Raw genomic sequence first — 15,426 nt, forward strand, 5'->3', positions numbered from 1 at the left:
CCAGGATTGTATGGCCTGTATGTTGGCTGGCCAGGATTGTATGGCCTGTATGTTGTATGGCCTGTATGTTGGCTGGCCAGGATTGTATGGCCTGTAGTTGGCTGGCCAGGATGTATGGTGTGTGTGTTGGCTGGCCAGGATTGTATGGCCTGTATGTTGGCTGGCCAGGATTGTATGGTGTGTGTGTTGGCTGGCCAGGATTGTATGGCCTGTATGTTGGTTGGCCAGGATTGTATGGCCTGTATGTTGGCTGGCCAGGATTGTATAGTGTGTGTGTGTGTGTCGACTGGCCAGGATTGTATGGCCTGTATGTTGAATGGCCAAGATTGTATGGCCTGTATGTTGACTGGCCAGGATTGTATGGCCTGTGTGTTGGCTGGCCAGGATTGTATGGTGTGTGTGTGTTGGCTGTCCAGGATTGTATGGCCTGTATGTTGGTTGGCCAGGATTGTATGGTGTGTGTGTTGACCGGCCAGGATTGTATGGTGTGTGTGTTGGCTGGCCAGGATTGTATGGCCTGTATGTTGGCTGGCCAGGATTGTATGGTGTGTGTGTTGGCTGGCCAGGATTGTATGGTGTGTGTGTGTTGGCTGAGTAACCCAGCTAGTCCATGTGTGGAAGAGAAATCTAGTCATATGTTTACAAACCTGATCAAACTCACATCAACCCAGCCATCATCTGGTCAAACCATCTGATCCAACCCCCCAACCACCATCTGATCCAACCCCCCAACCACCATCTGATCCAACCACCCAACCACCATCTGATCCAACCCCCCAACCACCATCTGATCCAACCACCATCTGATCCAACCCCCCAACCACCATCTGATCCAACCCCCCAACCACCATCTGATCCAACCCCCAACCACCATCTGATCCAACCCCCCAACCACCATCTGATCCAACCCCCCAACCACCATCTGATCCAACCCCCCAACCACCATCTGGTGATCCAACCCCCCAACCACCATCTGATCCAACCCCCCAAACACCATCTGATCCAACCCCCCAACCACCATCTGGTGATCCAACCCCCCAACCACCATCTGATCCAACCCCCCAACCACCATCTGATCCAACCCCCAACCACCATCTGGTGATCCAACCACCATCTGATCCAACCCCCCAAACACCATCTGATCCAACCCCCCAACCACCATCTGATCCAACCCCCCAACCACCATCTGATCCAACCCCCCAACCACCATCTGATCCAACCCCCCCAACCACCATTTGATCCAACCCCCCAACCACCATCTGATCCAACCCCCCAACCACCATCTGATCCAACCCCCCCAACCACCATCTGATCCAACCCCCCAACCACCATCTGATCCAACCCCCCAACCACCATCTGATCCAACCCCCCATCTGGTGATCCAACCCCCCAACCACCATCTGATCCAACCCCCCAACCACCATCTGATCCAACCCCCCAACCACCATCTGATCCAACCCCCCCAACCACCATCTGATCCAACCCCCCAACCACCATCTGATCCAACCCCCCAACCACCATCTGATCCAACCCCCCATCTGGTGATCCAACCCCCCAACCACCATCTGATCCAACCCCCCAACCACCATCTGATCCAACCCCCCAACCACCATCTGATCCAACCCCCCCAACCACCATCTGATCCAACCCCCCAACCACCATCTGATCCAACCCCCCAACCACCATCTGATCCAACCCCCCAACCACCATCTGGTGATCCAACCCCCCAACCACCATCTGATCCAACCCCCCAAACACCATCTGATCCAACCCCCCAACCACCATCTGGTGATCCAACCCCCCAACCACCATCTGATCCAACCCCCCAACCACCATCTGATCCAACCCCCCAACCACCATCTGATCCAACCCCCCCAACCACCATCTGATCCAACCCCCCAACCACCATCTGATCCAACCCCCCAACCACCATCTGGTGATCCAACCCCCCAACCACCATCTGATCCAACCCCCCCAACCACCATTTGATCCAACCCCCCAACCACCATCTGATCCAACCCCCCAACCACCATCTGATCCAACCCCCCAACCACCATCTGATCCAACCCCCCAACCACCATCTGATCCAACCCCTATACATCTCCACAGCTATCCTCACCTCTCAGTTTTGACTTTCTCCGTCCTCTGCCATTAGGCAACTATTTTATTGATATCTATACCAGAGTCAAGGCTGTCTAGATAAATATCAAGGCTGTTGGCTCCATTGGTTTTTTCTCTTGCTGTTTGAAGCCATTGACACATGTACAAATATCTAGACTACATATGTACACTTGTGTATGTCTTGTGTACTGCCCATTAGTCTTGAAAGAGAAGTTGGTCAGTTCCTTTGACCTTTACATCAGAAAGTTATATCACACATTCCAAAAACTCCCAGCATAATTTTAATTGTCTGCAGTGTTTAAAAAGATACTGGTGTTCTCATGACATCTTTGACTGGTGTTCTCATGACATCTGTGACTGGTGTTCTCATGACATCTGTGACTGGTGTTCTCATGACATCTGTGGCTGGTGTTCTCCTGACATATGTGACTGGTGTTCTCATGACATCTGTGACTGGTGTTCTCATGACATCTGTGGCTGGTGTTCTCCTGACATATGTGACTGGTGTTCTCATGACATCTGTGACTGGTGTTCTCATGACATATGTGACTGGTGTTCTCATGACATCTGTGATTCATGACATCTGTGGCTGGTGTTCTTGTGACATCTGTGACTGGTGTTCTCGTGACATCTGTGACTGGTGTTCTTGTGACATCTGTGGCAGGTGTTCTCATGACATCTGTGACTGGTGTTCTCGTGACATCTGTCACTCATGACATCTGTGGCTGGTGTTCTCATGACATCTGTGGCTGGTGTTCTTGTGACATCTGTGACTGGTGTTCTTGTGACATCTGTGACTGGTGTTCTTGTGACATCTGTGGCTGGTGTTCTTGTGACATCTGTGACTGGTGTTCTCATGACATCTGTGACTCATGACATCTGTGGCTGGTGTTCTTGTGACATCTGTGACTGGTCTTCTCGTGACATCTGTGGCTGGTGTTCTTGTGACATCTGTGACTGGTGTTCTTGTGACATCTGTGACTGGTGTTCTCATGACATCTGTGACTGGTGTTCTCATGACATCTGTGGCTGGTGTTCTCCTGACATATGTGACTGGTGTTCTCATGACATCTGTGACTGGTGTTCTCATGACATATGTGACTGGTGTTCTCATGACATCTGTGATTCATGACATCTGTGGCTGGTGTTCTTGTGACATCTGTGACTGGTGTTCTCGTGACATCTGTGACTGGTGTTCTCATGACATCTGTGACTGGTGTTCTCATGACATCTGTGGCTGGTGTTCTCCTGACATATGTGACTGGTGTTCTCATGACATCTGTGACTGGTGTTCTCATGACATCTGTGGCTGGTGTTCTCCTGACATATGTGACTGGTGTTCTCATGACATCTGTGACTGGTGTTCTCATGACATATGTGACTGGTGTTCTCATGACATCTGTGATTCATGACATCTGTGGCTGGTGTTCTTGTGACATCTGTGACTGGTGTTCTCGTGACATCTGTGACTGGTGTTCTTGTGACATCTGTGGCAGGTGTTCTCATGACATCTGTGACTGGTGTTCTCGTGACATCTGTCACTCATGACATCTGTGGCTGGTGTTCTCATGACATCTGTGGCTGGTGTTCTTGTGACATCTGTGACTGGTGTTCTTGTGACATCTGTGACTGGTGTTCTTGTGACATCTGTGGCTGGTGTTCTTGTGACATCTGTGACTGGTGTTCTCATGACATCTGTGACTCATGACATCTGTGGCTGGTGTTCTTGTGACATCTGTGACTGGTCTTCTCGTGACATCTGTGGCTGGTGTTCTTGTGACATCTGTGACTGGTGTTCTTGTGACATCTGTGACTGGTGTTCTCATGACATCTGTGACTGGTGTTCTCATGACATCTGTGACTCATGACATCTGTGACTGGTGTTCTCATGACATCTGTGACTGGTGTTCTCATGACATCTGTGGCTGGTGTTCTCCTGACATATGTGACTGGTGTTCTCATGACATCTGTGACTGGTGTTCTCATGACATCTGTGGCTGGTGTTCTTGTGACATCTGTGACTGGTGTTCTTGTGACATCTGTGACTGGTGTTCTTGTGACATCTGTGACTGGTGTTCTCATGACATCTGTGACTCATGACATCTGTGGCTGGTGTTCTTGTGACATCTGTGACTGGTCTTCTCGTGACATCTGTGGCTGGTGTTCTTGTGACATATGTGACTGGTGTTCTTGTGAGATCTGTGACTGGTGTTCTCATGACATCTGTGACTGGTGTTCTCATGACATCTGTGACTCATGACATCTGTGACTGGTGTTCTTGTGACATCTGTGACTGGTGTTCTCATGACATCTGTGACTAGTGTTCTCATGACATCTGTGACTCATGACATCTGTGGCTTTTCTCATGACATCTGTGGTTGGTGTTCTCATGACATCTGTGGCTGTTCTCGTGACATCTGTGACTGGTGTTCTCATGACATATGTGACTTGTGTTCTCATGACATCTGTGGCTGGTGTTCTCATGACATCTGTGACTGGTGTTCTTATGACATCTGTGACTCATGACATCTGTGGCTGGTGTTCTCGTGACATCTGTGGCTGGTGTTCTTGTGACATCTGTGGCTGGTGTTCTTGTGACATCTGTGACTGGTGTTCTCATGACATCTGTGACTCATGACATCTGTGGCTGGTGTTCTCGTGACATCTGTGGCTGGTGTTCTTGTGACATCTGTGGCTGGTGTTCTTGTGACATCTGTGACGCATGACATCTGTGGCTGTTCTCATGACATCTGTGGCTGTTCTCGTGACATCTGTGGCTGGTGTTCTCATAACATATGTGACTTGTGTTCTCATGACATCTGTGGCTGGTGTTCTCATGTCATCTTTGACTCATGACATCTGTGACTGGTGTTCTTGTGACATCTGTGGCTGGTGTTTTCATGACATCTGTGGCTGGTGTTCTCATGACATATGTGGCTGGTGTTCTCATGACATCTGTGACTGGTGTTCTCATGACATCTGTGACTCATGACATCTGTGACTGGTGTTCTCATGACATATGTGACTGGTGTTCTCATGACATATGTGACTCGTGGCATCAACACTAACTTGATTTAGGCAAGAATTCTTTCAATGTGCCTTCCCTGTTTTGACCGCTGATGTTTGTGTTTGTTTGTTTGTTTGTTTCTTTGTCTTCTGATTGTTCACTCCCAAAAACATGGGTTGAGAACAAAGTTATTGTTCAAGTAAAGATGTTTTCAACCATTCTAATGATTGTATCACTAGAGATGTGTTCAACCATTCTAATGATTGTATTACTAGAGATGTGTTCAACCATTCTAATGATTGTATCACTAGAGATGTGTTCAACCATTCTAATGATTGTATCACTAGAGATGTGTTCAACCATTCTAATGATTGTATCACTAGAGATGTGTTCAACCATTTTAATGATTGTATCACGAGAGATGTGTTCAACCATTCTAATGATTGTATCACTAGAGATGTGTTCAACCATTCTAATGATTGTATCACGAGAGATGTGTTCAACCATTCTAAAGATTTTAGCCATGTAATGACCTGTCAAGATAATGCTGTGATTGTTTGGGTCTACGGGTTTGTTCTAATTGTCACATGTTCGCTGGCACACTCTGGATGTCATGTCACATTTATTGTAGGTCATCTAGATATTAGCATACATACATGCTTGCATTTTGTTTATCTTTTTAACATGATCTGCGGAATCAATTAAATTTTTTTCTACACACATGCAAAATAGCGTTTTTTTTTAAAATCTTACCCTTAGTGTCTGACCACACTACCCCATGTAGTGTCTGACCACACTACCCCATGTAGTGTCTGACCACACTACCCCATGTAGTGTCTGACCACACTACCCCATGTAGTGTCTGACCACACTACACCATGTAGTGTCTGACCACACTACCCCATGTAGTGTCTGACCACACTACCCCATGTAGTGTCTGACCACACTACCCCATGTAGTGTCTGACCACACTACCCCATGTAGTGTCTGACCACACTACCCCATGTAGTGTCTGACCACACTACCCCATGTAGGGTAATCCAGGGCAGTTCCACACCCTACTTTAATTTTCTAATAATCATGTAATTTATTGTAATAGCGCTAATTCATTACTTTATGAAATGTATACTTGTACACGATATATTTATAAGATGGTAAAAGAATACATAGAGAATTCTCAAAACAAAAACAGATTTTAGATGGGTTTTTTTAAATACGAAAACAAGGAAGGTAGGGCGATTCCTACTGTAATAAAAAAGCCTAACTAATGGACCTTTATTTGAGTGGCTGCCGGTCACGTGATCCGGATATTTACTATCAGTTTCCCTTCACTGCTGATTAAGACTTACACTCAGTGAATGAATCAGTTCTATGCTGCTTTTTTGGGTACACAAACGACTCAGCATTGATTCATTAGTCCCCCATTTAAAACCTAGTTATTTCTTCCAGGTCTGATAGAAGATATAAGAAAAACAAGTTAATAAAAAGTCTAGTGACAATTTAAGCGCAGTTTCCTTAATTATTTTTTTGTGACCGAACGAAAGGATATTTTTGAAAACTTTCTTCGGCAATATTGTTCTAAATTATGGCAGGAATCGATTGGTAAATGTTTGAAGTCGCTAAGTGGTCTGGTTTGTGCCAGGCTTTGTCTGCTGACACCTTACTAACTCACTATGACCCAGGGAAAAGACTTATATTAACATGTGATGCTTCACCAGATGGTGTAGGAGCAGTCTTGTCCCACATGGATGAGAAGGGTGACAGACCCATTGCTTTTGCCAGTAGATCTTTGAACCAGGCTGAGAAAAATTATTCTCAGTTAGATAGGGAAGGCTTAGGCATCATTTTTGGTGTTAAGAAATTTCATAAGTTTCTGTTTGGTAGGAAGTTCACCATCTTTACAGATCATAAACCATTGCTAGGTTTATTTGGAGAAAACAAAACCCTACCTGAGCATGCCTCACCAAGAATTCAAAGATGGGCTATCACACTAGCTGCATACAATTATGAATTGAGATACAAACCTGGATCTGAGAATAGTGCAGATAGTCTTAGTAGATTACCTTTAAAAAACCAAAGCCTGAGCTATGTACCAGAAGATGTATTTGTTCTCTTCACTATCATGGATAACTCCAATATAAATGTGAATGATATTAAAAGAGAAACACAAAAAGATGAGTGCTTAATAAAAGTATATGAGTACTGTAAGAATGGTTGGCCTGAAGAGTCTGTGAATGATGACTTAAGGCCATATTAAATAAGAAATAAAAACCTTTGTGAAGATAATATAAAAGATGGAGAAGATGCAGTCCATTATCAGTCAGAGTTACCTAAACAAAGTATTTGTAACTTAATAAATGATTATGGTGATATGGCAATTTCAAATGCTTTTAAAGAGAATACATTAGTAAGAAGGAATGTGATCATCAAACAACTTTGCTAACATCATTAGCACTTACAGAAACTAAAAGAAACTAAAAGGGTAACATCAAAAGTAAATACCAAACAGAAGAAGCTAAAGGTGACAATGAAAGAGTAAACAGGTTATTAGCCAAATACTGCACAACTCCTCATATAACAACAGATGTTGCACCATGCGAATTGCTATGTGGTAGGAAAAATTAAAACTCATCTTGACCTACTACATCCAACTGTTCAAAGGTCTGTTTCCCAACATCAACATACACAAAAAGTAAATCTTGACAAATCATCCATTGAAAGAGAATTTGGTGTTAATGAGAATGTGTATCTAAGAAATAATGGGAGAAAGGAAAAATGGATACCAGGTCAAATTGTTCAATGTACAGGACCTGTGTCTTATAAAGTAAAAACAAATGATGGACTTATTGTCCGTAGACATGCAGACCAGTTAAAAATAACTTGTGCAGATAATAAGTGTGAATCTGTCAATCCCACCAAATCTGAACAGTTCACACCAACTCAGTTTGTTCCACAACCAAGTTCTGTTGATATGAGTGAACCAAGTTGTCTAGAGTCAGAAAATGTAAATTCTGGAGTTAATGATTTAAATCCTAGACCTCCTGAGATAGAGAATCCAAATGGTCAGAATCTTGAGTCACCAAATCAAAGGCCACTGAGAAGGTCAAGCAGGACAATCAAGGTCCCAAATAAGTTAGACCTATGATTTTAAAGGTCAAAAGGACTTTGACATCATTGTGTTGTATCTTAATTATGTTGTAACATATTGTGCATTGTTTGTAAGGATGTAATCTACCATAATGTTCATGTTGCAATATAATTGGTGATTTTAGGATACTGTAAATTGTTCTATTGAGAGATGTGTTGTGTTTACTAAGGGTAAAGGGATGTAACATATTGGGATTTGTGAGGTCAGGGGAACTCACTCTTCTTGTATTAGTTATATTTATAATGTTGTTATTGAGTGATGTCCCTTGTATTTATCTATCATTGTTCCTCTTCCGGTTAACAAATAAAGATGGCTACATGCTGATGGCTTCTGTCTCCGTTGTGTATTCCTAATCTATTATAGAAAGGAACTAGCCAGTGCATTTATAATTGTAATAATACAGACTGTTACAGTAAGTCTGCTTGCTCCTAGCCACCTTAAATAGCTGTAGGTAATTTAATTGCAAACAATATATGAATAGATAAAATTCTATTGCGATGCAAAGCTTAAGAGCGGACATATCAGAATTTGTCTTTTTGGTATGAATGGACTTAAATTAAGTAAAAACACCAAAGCTAGTTAGCATACACATGTAAACACATCATTACTTCCATACTGCAGTTATAGAAGCTATAAGACCAGTCTGGAGAAGACCTTTCCAAGAAATAGATGCTAACAAAGTGTCTAGTTAGGTCAGTGGCGTGCAGAGCTATGTTGCTGCCCGGGGCAAACCCAAAGGAAGATGCCCCCATAAATTGTATATATATATATATATATATATATATATATATATATATATATATATATATATATATATATAAATTACGGTGTTAAAAGCGTTAGTAGCCCTACAATTGACGATAAATTATAACACATTATGTTATTAATCAGAATACGAATAGAAAAGCATTTTAAAAAATTGACTTAGCTGAACTCTTGAGAAGACTCCATGCATATATATCCAAAAGAATGACTGACTCATTCGGGGAGGGAGAAAACAGTTTGGGGACATGCCGGATGTTGGGGGGGGGGGGGGGAGGGGCTATATGCCAAGCCCAACAAAAGAGTTTACAGTTTCCATTACCCTACCGGGGTCGGGCTGCGGTCACCGTTGAATTAAATTGGAAAAAAACTAAAAGGTCAAAGTTCGCCATTGTTTATTGCTACGACTGAGGCCACGGTTGATGTTAGGCCTAGTGAGTTACCCCCCTCCCCATCTCGAACTTGAACAATGCTGTATTTTTTAGAAACACATTAGTGTCACACCTCGTGTGCAGGGAAGAGAACCACGGTCGCCGGGTGATTGTTTGGTGGCTGGCGATGGGTCGATTGAGTGAGCCCTTCCCCCTCCCCCTCCACCCCATTGTACCTGGTATGTAAATTTGGGATACCCTATTGCATTCTGACCAATGTAGGTGTATTTTTTTGGATGCCTGTACTAGTTACGGACCTAAAAAATGCTAGTCTTGTCTCGTACGTCGAAGTAGTCGGATACGTAGGAATAAAGCGTCTCGTCTTAACTCGATACATTGAGAAAATATCGATACTAGTCATAGAGCACAGCGATTTCTGCTTGTGCGCATTGTCGATGTTTGATAGAATTTTTGTATCGCTAAACTTGGGGCCCGCACTTAATGGTCGGCTCTAGGCCCCAAGTATTCATATGCAAACCCTGTGTGGGAATTAATCCAGTAACGGCTACCAGGGTCGTTATAACTCCCACAATTCATTAAATCAACGTGGACTCACTTTACAGATGGCTCTACTATTTATAACATCAGTTCTATTTAAGCGCCCATTTACTTTACAGATAACTCTACTTTGCATTAAAATACTTTAACACAACTTTTAGTATGCCCTACAATTGATAAAAAATAAAATGGGCACAATTGTTTGAAATGATATCACTACAATGTATATTAAAAATCTGTTGATGCTTATTCTTGAGGGTGTCCTTACAGTGTCTCAAAAACAATACGGACATTCTTATTCTTTAGTATATTCATATGCATCAAACCGAATAAATTCTCTTGGGTGCCCCTACAAGTTATCTAAAAATAATACGGTGTGAGGGTGGGGGTTTTAGAGGCCGGAACGAATGAATCCAATAACACACAGTTCAAGTTCAACTATAATTGTTCTTTATTAAAATGATATATATATATTCAAGTTTCTACCTAACTGATCTACACTGTACTATTTACTTCTACTACTGACTGTTCATACCACATGCTACCTACTACTACGCACTCCCATGACCAATCCTAACACTAACTGTTCTCTACATTCTACAACCTAACACCTTCTACCTTCGCTAGCTAATCATGATCTCCTAACTATCTACATTCTCGGCCGTCTCTGACCGCTACCTAACAACTCCTGGCCTATCGCTCTACTGACCCACGCCTCAGTGGTCAGCTGACCGTCCCACGTGACCGGTCAGTCCTGTGCGCCCATTGGCCTCTCTAACCAACCAACTAGGCCTATAGTCTGTTTCTGCTAACCTATATCTGCTAAACATGTCTGACGTAATCTTGCGTCATCACATATCTCCCTCCCTTTCTGTAGCTGACAAATTATATTTTTCAGCGTCTACTACTAATCTAATACATCAACAACTATCTATCTTACTACTCTATTCTATCCCTAACATCAATCATATAAATCAAATAAAAAATGGGACAGCACAGTTTACAAAAACATAAACTCTTGTGTCTGTGTTCTTGAAGAAATGTCATTGTTCTAGTTCCTGAAATCTTGTGGTGTGACTGGTGTCTCTGCTTGCTAATGTATGTCTATGTTATGGTATGTGTGAAGCCAATCATGTGTAACTCAGTTCTGGCTAGGTTGTCGTGTACTGGCCTTGAGCTAATCTTAGTAGAATGTGTAACTGGTTGAACGGGCTCTGCGAGCAGTGTAAGTGTATGTGTATGTGTTATGTAATTGTTGTCGTTCCTCTGTGGTGGGTGGGTTGTGGCGAGTTTTGATGTAAATTCCCGTGAGGCGGGTGTAGGCGTAACTTCGTTGGTCAATGTGATGACGCAACAATCTCATCTCAACGCTGGTTGAGATGTCCACGTAGACTGGTTACACGATGAACTGGAGCTGTCTGATGCGGTGGCGAACAATGACGTAACATTTTGACTTGGACGATGGTTCGTCTACCCTTTGTACGTGCCGACGTAGGTAGTGTACGTAGCTGGCGGTCTGTTATTCAACCCCAGTGCGGGGGAGAAGCGATGGCGATGCGTCCGCTGTCTTGACCAGGGCAATTCTCTGTTCAGTAGGGCTGTCCGCTGTCCAGGTAATTCAACGTAATCAGGGCTTCAGGTGGCGGCACTCTTTGAAGTGTCTGTTATCTCGTCTCATTCTGAATAAGCGTAGTGGGTCTGAAATGGTATTACGAGACCATAAGCAATGGTTTTACGTGACCATCTTAGTGCCCGCGCAGACAAGTATTCAGACAGAGGTACCTTCCATTAAAAAAAAAACCTCAATCCCAAATTTATACGTGCTGAACATTTGTCTGGCGGCATAAAAAACATAAAAAAATAACATTACAACATATAACCAATTAAAAAAAAACAGTACACTCTAATCTAACAACAATCTGTAAAGCCTAATAAACTCAATAGACGTAAACACTACTAGAGCTTAGAAATAGCTTCACAAAAAGAATAGACATGGGAGTGTGTATCGTGCCATTTCAACACGTGATCATATAGTGGAGCAGCTCTCACTATCTGACTTCTGACAAAAAACTGGCTGGCTTGACTTAATGACTGACTTCACTTTTGACTTCAGTAACTTGACTTATTTCACTTTGACTTCAGTAACTCGACTGACTTCAAATTAACGACTGACTTCACTTTGGACTTCAGTAGCTTCACTGACTTCAATTTACGACTTATTTCACTTTGACGACTGACTTCACCTTGACGACTTCAACTACTTCAATTTGACGACTAACTTGACCTAGACGACTGATTTCACTAAGTGACTTTAATTCGACTTCAACGACATCACTGACTGACTTTGACTTCAATTCAACTTAAAGGACTTCAACGACTGACTTAAACTTCGACGACTTAAACGTCTTCACTTTGACTTCAAAGACTTTTCCTTGACTTCAACGACTTCAATATGACTTCAAAGACTTCACTTTGACTTCAACAATTTCAATATGACTTCAAAGACTTTAACTTTGACTTCAAAGATTTCAACGACATCACTTTGATTTCAAAGACTTCACTATACCTTCGACGATTTCGCTTCTTCACTATGACCTCAACGACTTTAATATAACTTCAAAGACTTTTATTTGACTGCAACATGACTTCAACTAAGTCACTATGACCTCAATTACGACTTCAACAACTTATTGACTGACTTCAAATAACTTCTATGACTTCAGTTCTGACTAATACTTCACTGACTTCAATAACACATTGACTTCAGATCGACTACACTGACTTCGACTTCAAATATATCGACTTCACGCCGATTTTCTCGACTACTTAGATTAACACAAAAACTCGACTTGACTTCACTATTATGTCCGTTGTTCAAAATCATTTATGGGGACGGTCCGGGTCAAATTCCTGGTCATGGGGTTGGTGTTCTGGGGCAGATGCGTGTTATCTATTTGATGTACTTTCAGTTTCACTAATTCTAACGCTAACTCAGCTTTTGTTCTTGACATGTTTTACTATCTTGACTATCTTGTTTTCTAACTCTAAAGATGTTTCAACTTCTACTCCTGTTTTGTCTAATGGTATGCCCTGTTTATAGCATTGAAACTCTGCCTCCATGGTTGTGTATGTGTGTGTGTGTGTGTTGAGGAAAGTAAACAAAACTAAGGCAACAGGGCGTAACAACAGAATGTGTAAGGCAGAAAAACCGCTGGTACAAGCTATCCAGCACGAGTCTAAACCCAAACGTTTAAAAAAAATGATGGAAGGTACTTATCTTTTTGAACATGGTGACTGTTCCCTTGTATTGGTAATCCACTCGTTCCGGTTGAAGAAACCCGCTGTTGTGTTGAGTTATAGGAAGCTGTACACCAGTACACTCCGTCATGAGTAACCGATATACTGTCTTTCCTGTCCTCGACCCGCGCTCCACCAGTTGTGAGGGTGGGGATTTTTAAGAGGGCGTCACGAATTAATCCAACAACACACAGTTCAAGTTCAACTATAATTGTTCTTTATTAAAATGATATATATATTCAAGTTTCTACCTAACTGATCTACACTGTACTATTTACTTCTACTACTGACTGTTCATACCACATGCTACCTACTACTACGCACTCCCATGACCAATCCTAACACTAACTGTTCTCTACATTCTACAACCTAACACCTTCTACCTTCGCTAGCTAATCATGATCTCCTAACTATCTACATTCTCGGCCGTCTCTGACCGCTACCTAACAACTCCTGGCCTATCGCTCTACTGACCCACGCCTCAGTGGTCAGCTGACCGTCCCACGTGACCGGTCAGTCCTGTGCGCCCATTGGCCTCTCTAACCAACCAACTAGGCCTATAGTCTGTTTCTGCTAACCTATATCTGCTAAACATGTCTGACGTAATCTTGCGTCATCACATACGGGCTTACTTCATCTGCAAATGCCCTTTTAATCACAAGCAAAAATAAAATAAATTTTTCGAAAATCGCTCTAATGCAATAAAGTGGTTTAAATTGTTCGTTCAATGGCCAGTGGTTAATATAAAAGTCATGCGTTTAGGTATATTATATAAAGAGACAGTGTTAGTAAGCACACAAATTTAGACAAATTACAATATCAACAAGCATTAGTGATTAAAATTAAAACAAATAGAAAAACATTGACAGATTTGGACACTATATAATTAGTTCGAATTGTGGGAAAAACACCGTTTTCGGCTATAGAATCCAAGAGAAATGTCTCTCAAATGTAATAAGAACGCTCAGTAGTGTGGGGTTTAGGGGTGGGTGACAGTAGATGCTTTGAGCTTTGGGGTGGGTGAAAGTTGGGGGGGGGGGGTGAGGTGAAAGATCACGCAGACTGTGCATTTAAATATATGGCTATGGGATGAAACATCCCAAAAAAAAAGTCTCCAGATTCGAGTACTACATTACTGGATCTCTGGCCGTGCCAATAGAGCGTCTAGGTTTACATTACCGGTCTTACAATAGAAGGTTTGTGCCTAAAGTGAGGGGGGGGGGGGAAACAAGTGACAGCCAGCTACACCTTATTTATGTGTTTTTGGACAGTACGACCGGGCGGCCGCGAATGCCGGTAATTAAGAAGTGTGAGACTTAAGGACAACTTTAGAATGAAGTTAACTCGGCCCGGCCCAGTGTATCAAAACAGTACGGACTTGAAAGTTTGTATTTAACCGTACACAAAAATCCAAATGGCCATGAATAAAGAATATCATTAGAATAAGAAAAAACCAAGAGGCTGTGTGCTTAATCAGTCAACGAATGCCGTTACGTCCATCAAAATGAATAAGGATGCCCTACAAACATTATGCAATGAATAGAAACATAATAAAGATGCCCGATAAAATATTAAGCGAACAAGGGCATAATTACTGTAGGAATGCCCTTCAGACATTCAATAATGAATATAAGCATAATAAATATCCGATAATATATAAACGAATATGGGCATAGTTGCTGTAATTATATAAATACAAACGTGAATACAAGTAAATTACTTTAAAGTTGCCCTGACGATATATAAAATGAATGCGGGCATAATTACTGTTTGGATGCCCTTCAAAAGTATTATGATGAATATAAGCAAATTACATTAAAGATGCCCCTACAGTGTGTAAATTATAATCATGGGCTTTAATACTCTATGGATGACCACAAAGTATAAAATGATTATGGGCGTGTTTTCTAAAAGATGCCCCTACAGTGTGTAAATTATAATCATGGGCTTTAATACTCAATGGATGACCACAAGTGTATAAAATGATTATGGGCGTGTTCTCTAAAAGATGCCCTACCTACACAAGTATCAGATACTCTATTAATTGAAAGACTGCATACATTTATTCGGGGAATATCAATGACTACTACACCACTACCCTTCACCGATGCCCCTTTCTCCCTGAAGGTTGTACGACACGACAGACAGTATGATGACTATAT

Source organism: Physella acuta, unplaced genomic scaffold (assembly GCF_028476545.2).
Source record: "Physella acuta isolate Inbredline_101_S28 unplaced genomic scaffold, ASM2847654v3 ptg000394l, whole genome shotgun sequence".
Lineage (NCBI taxonomy): Eukaryota > Metazoa > Mollusca > Gastropoda > Physidae > Physella > Physella acuta.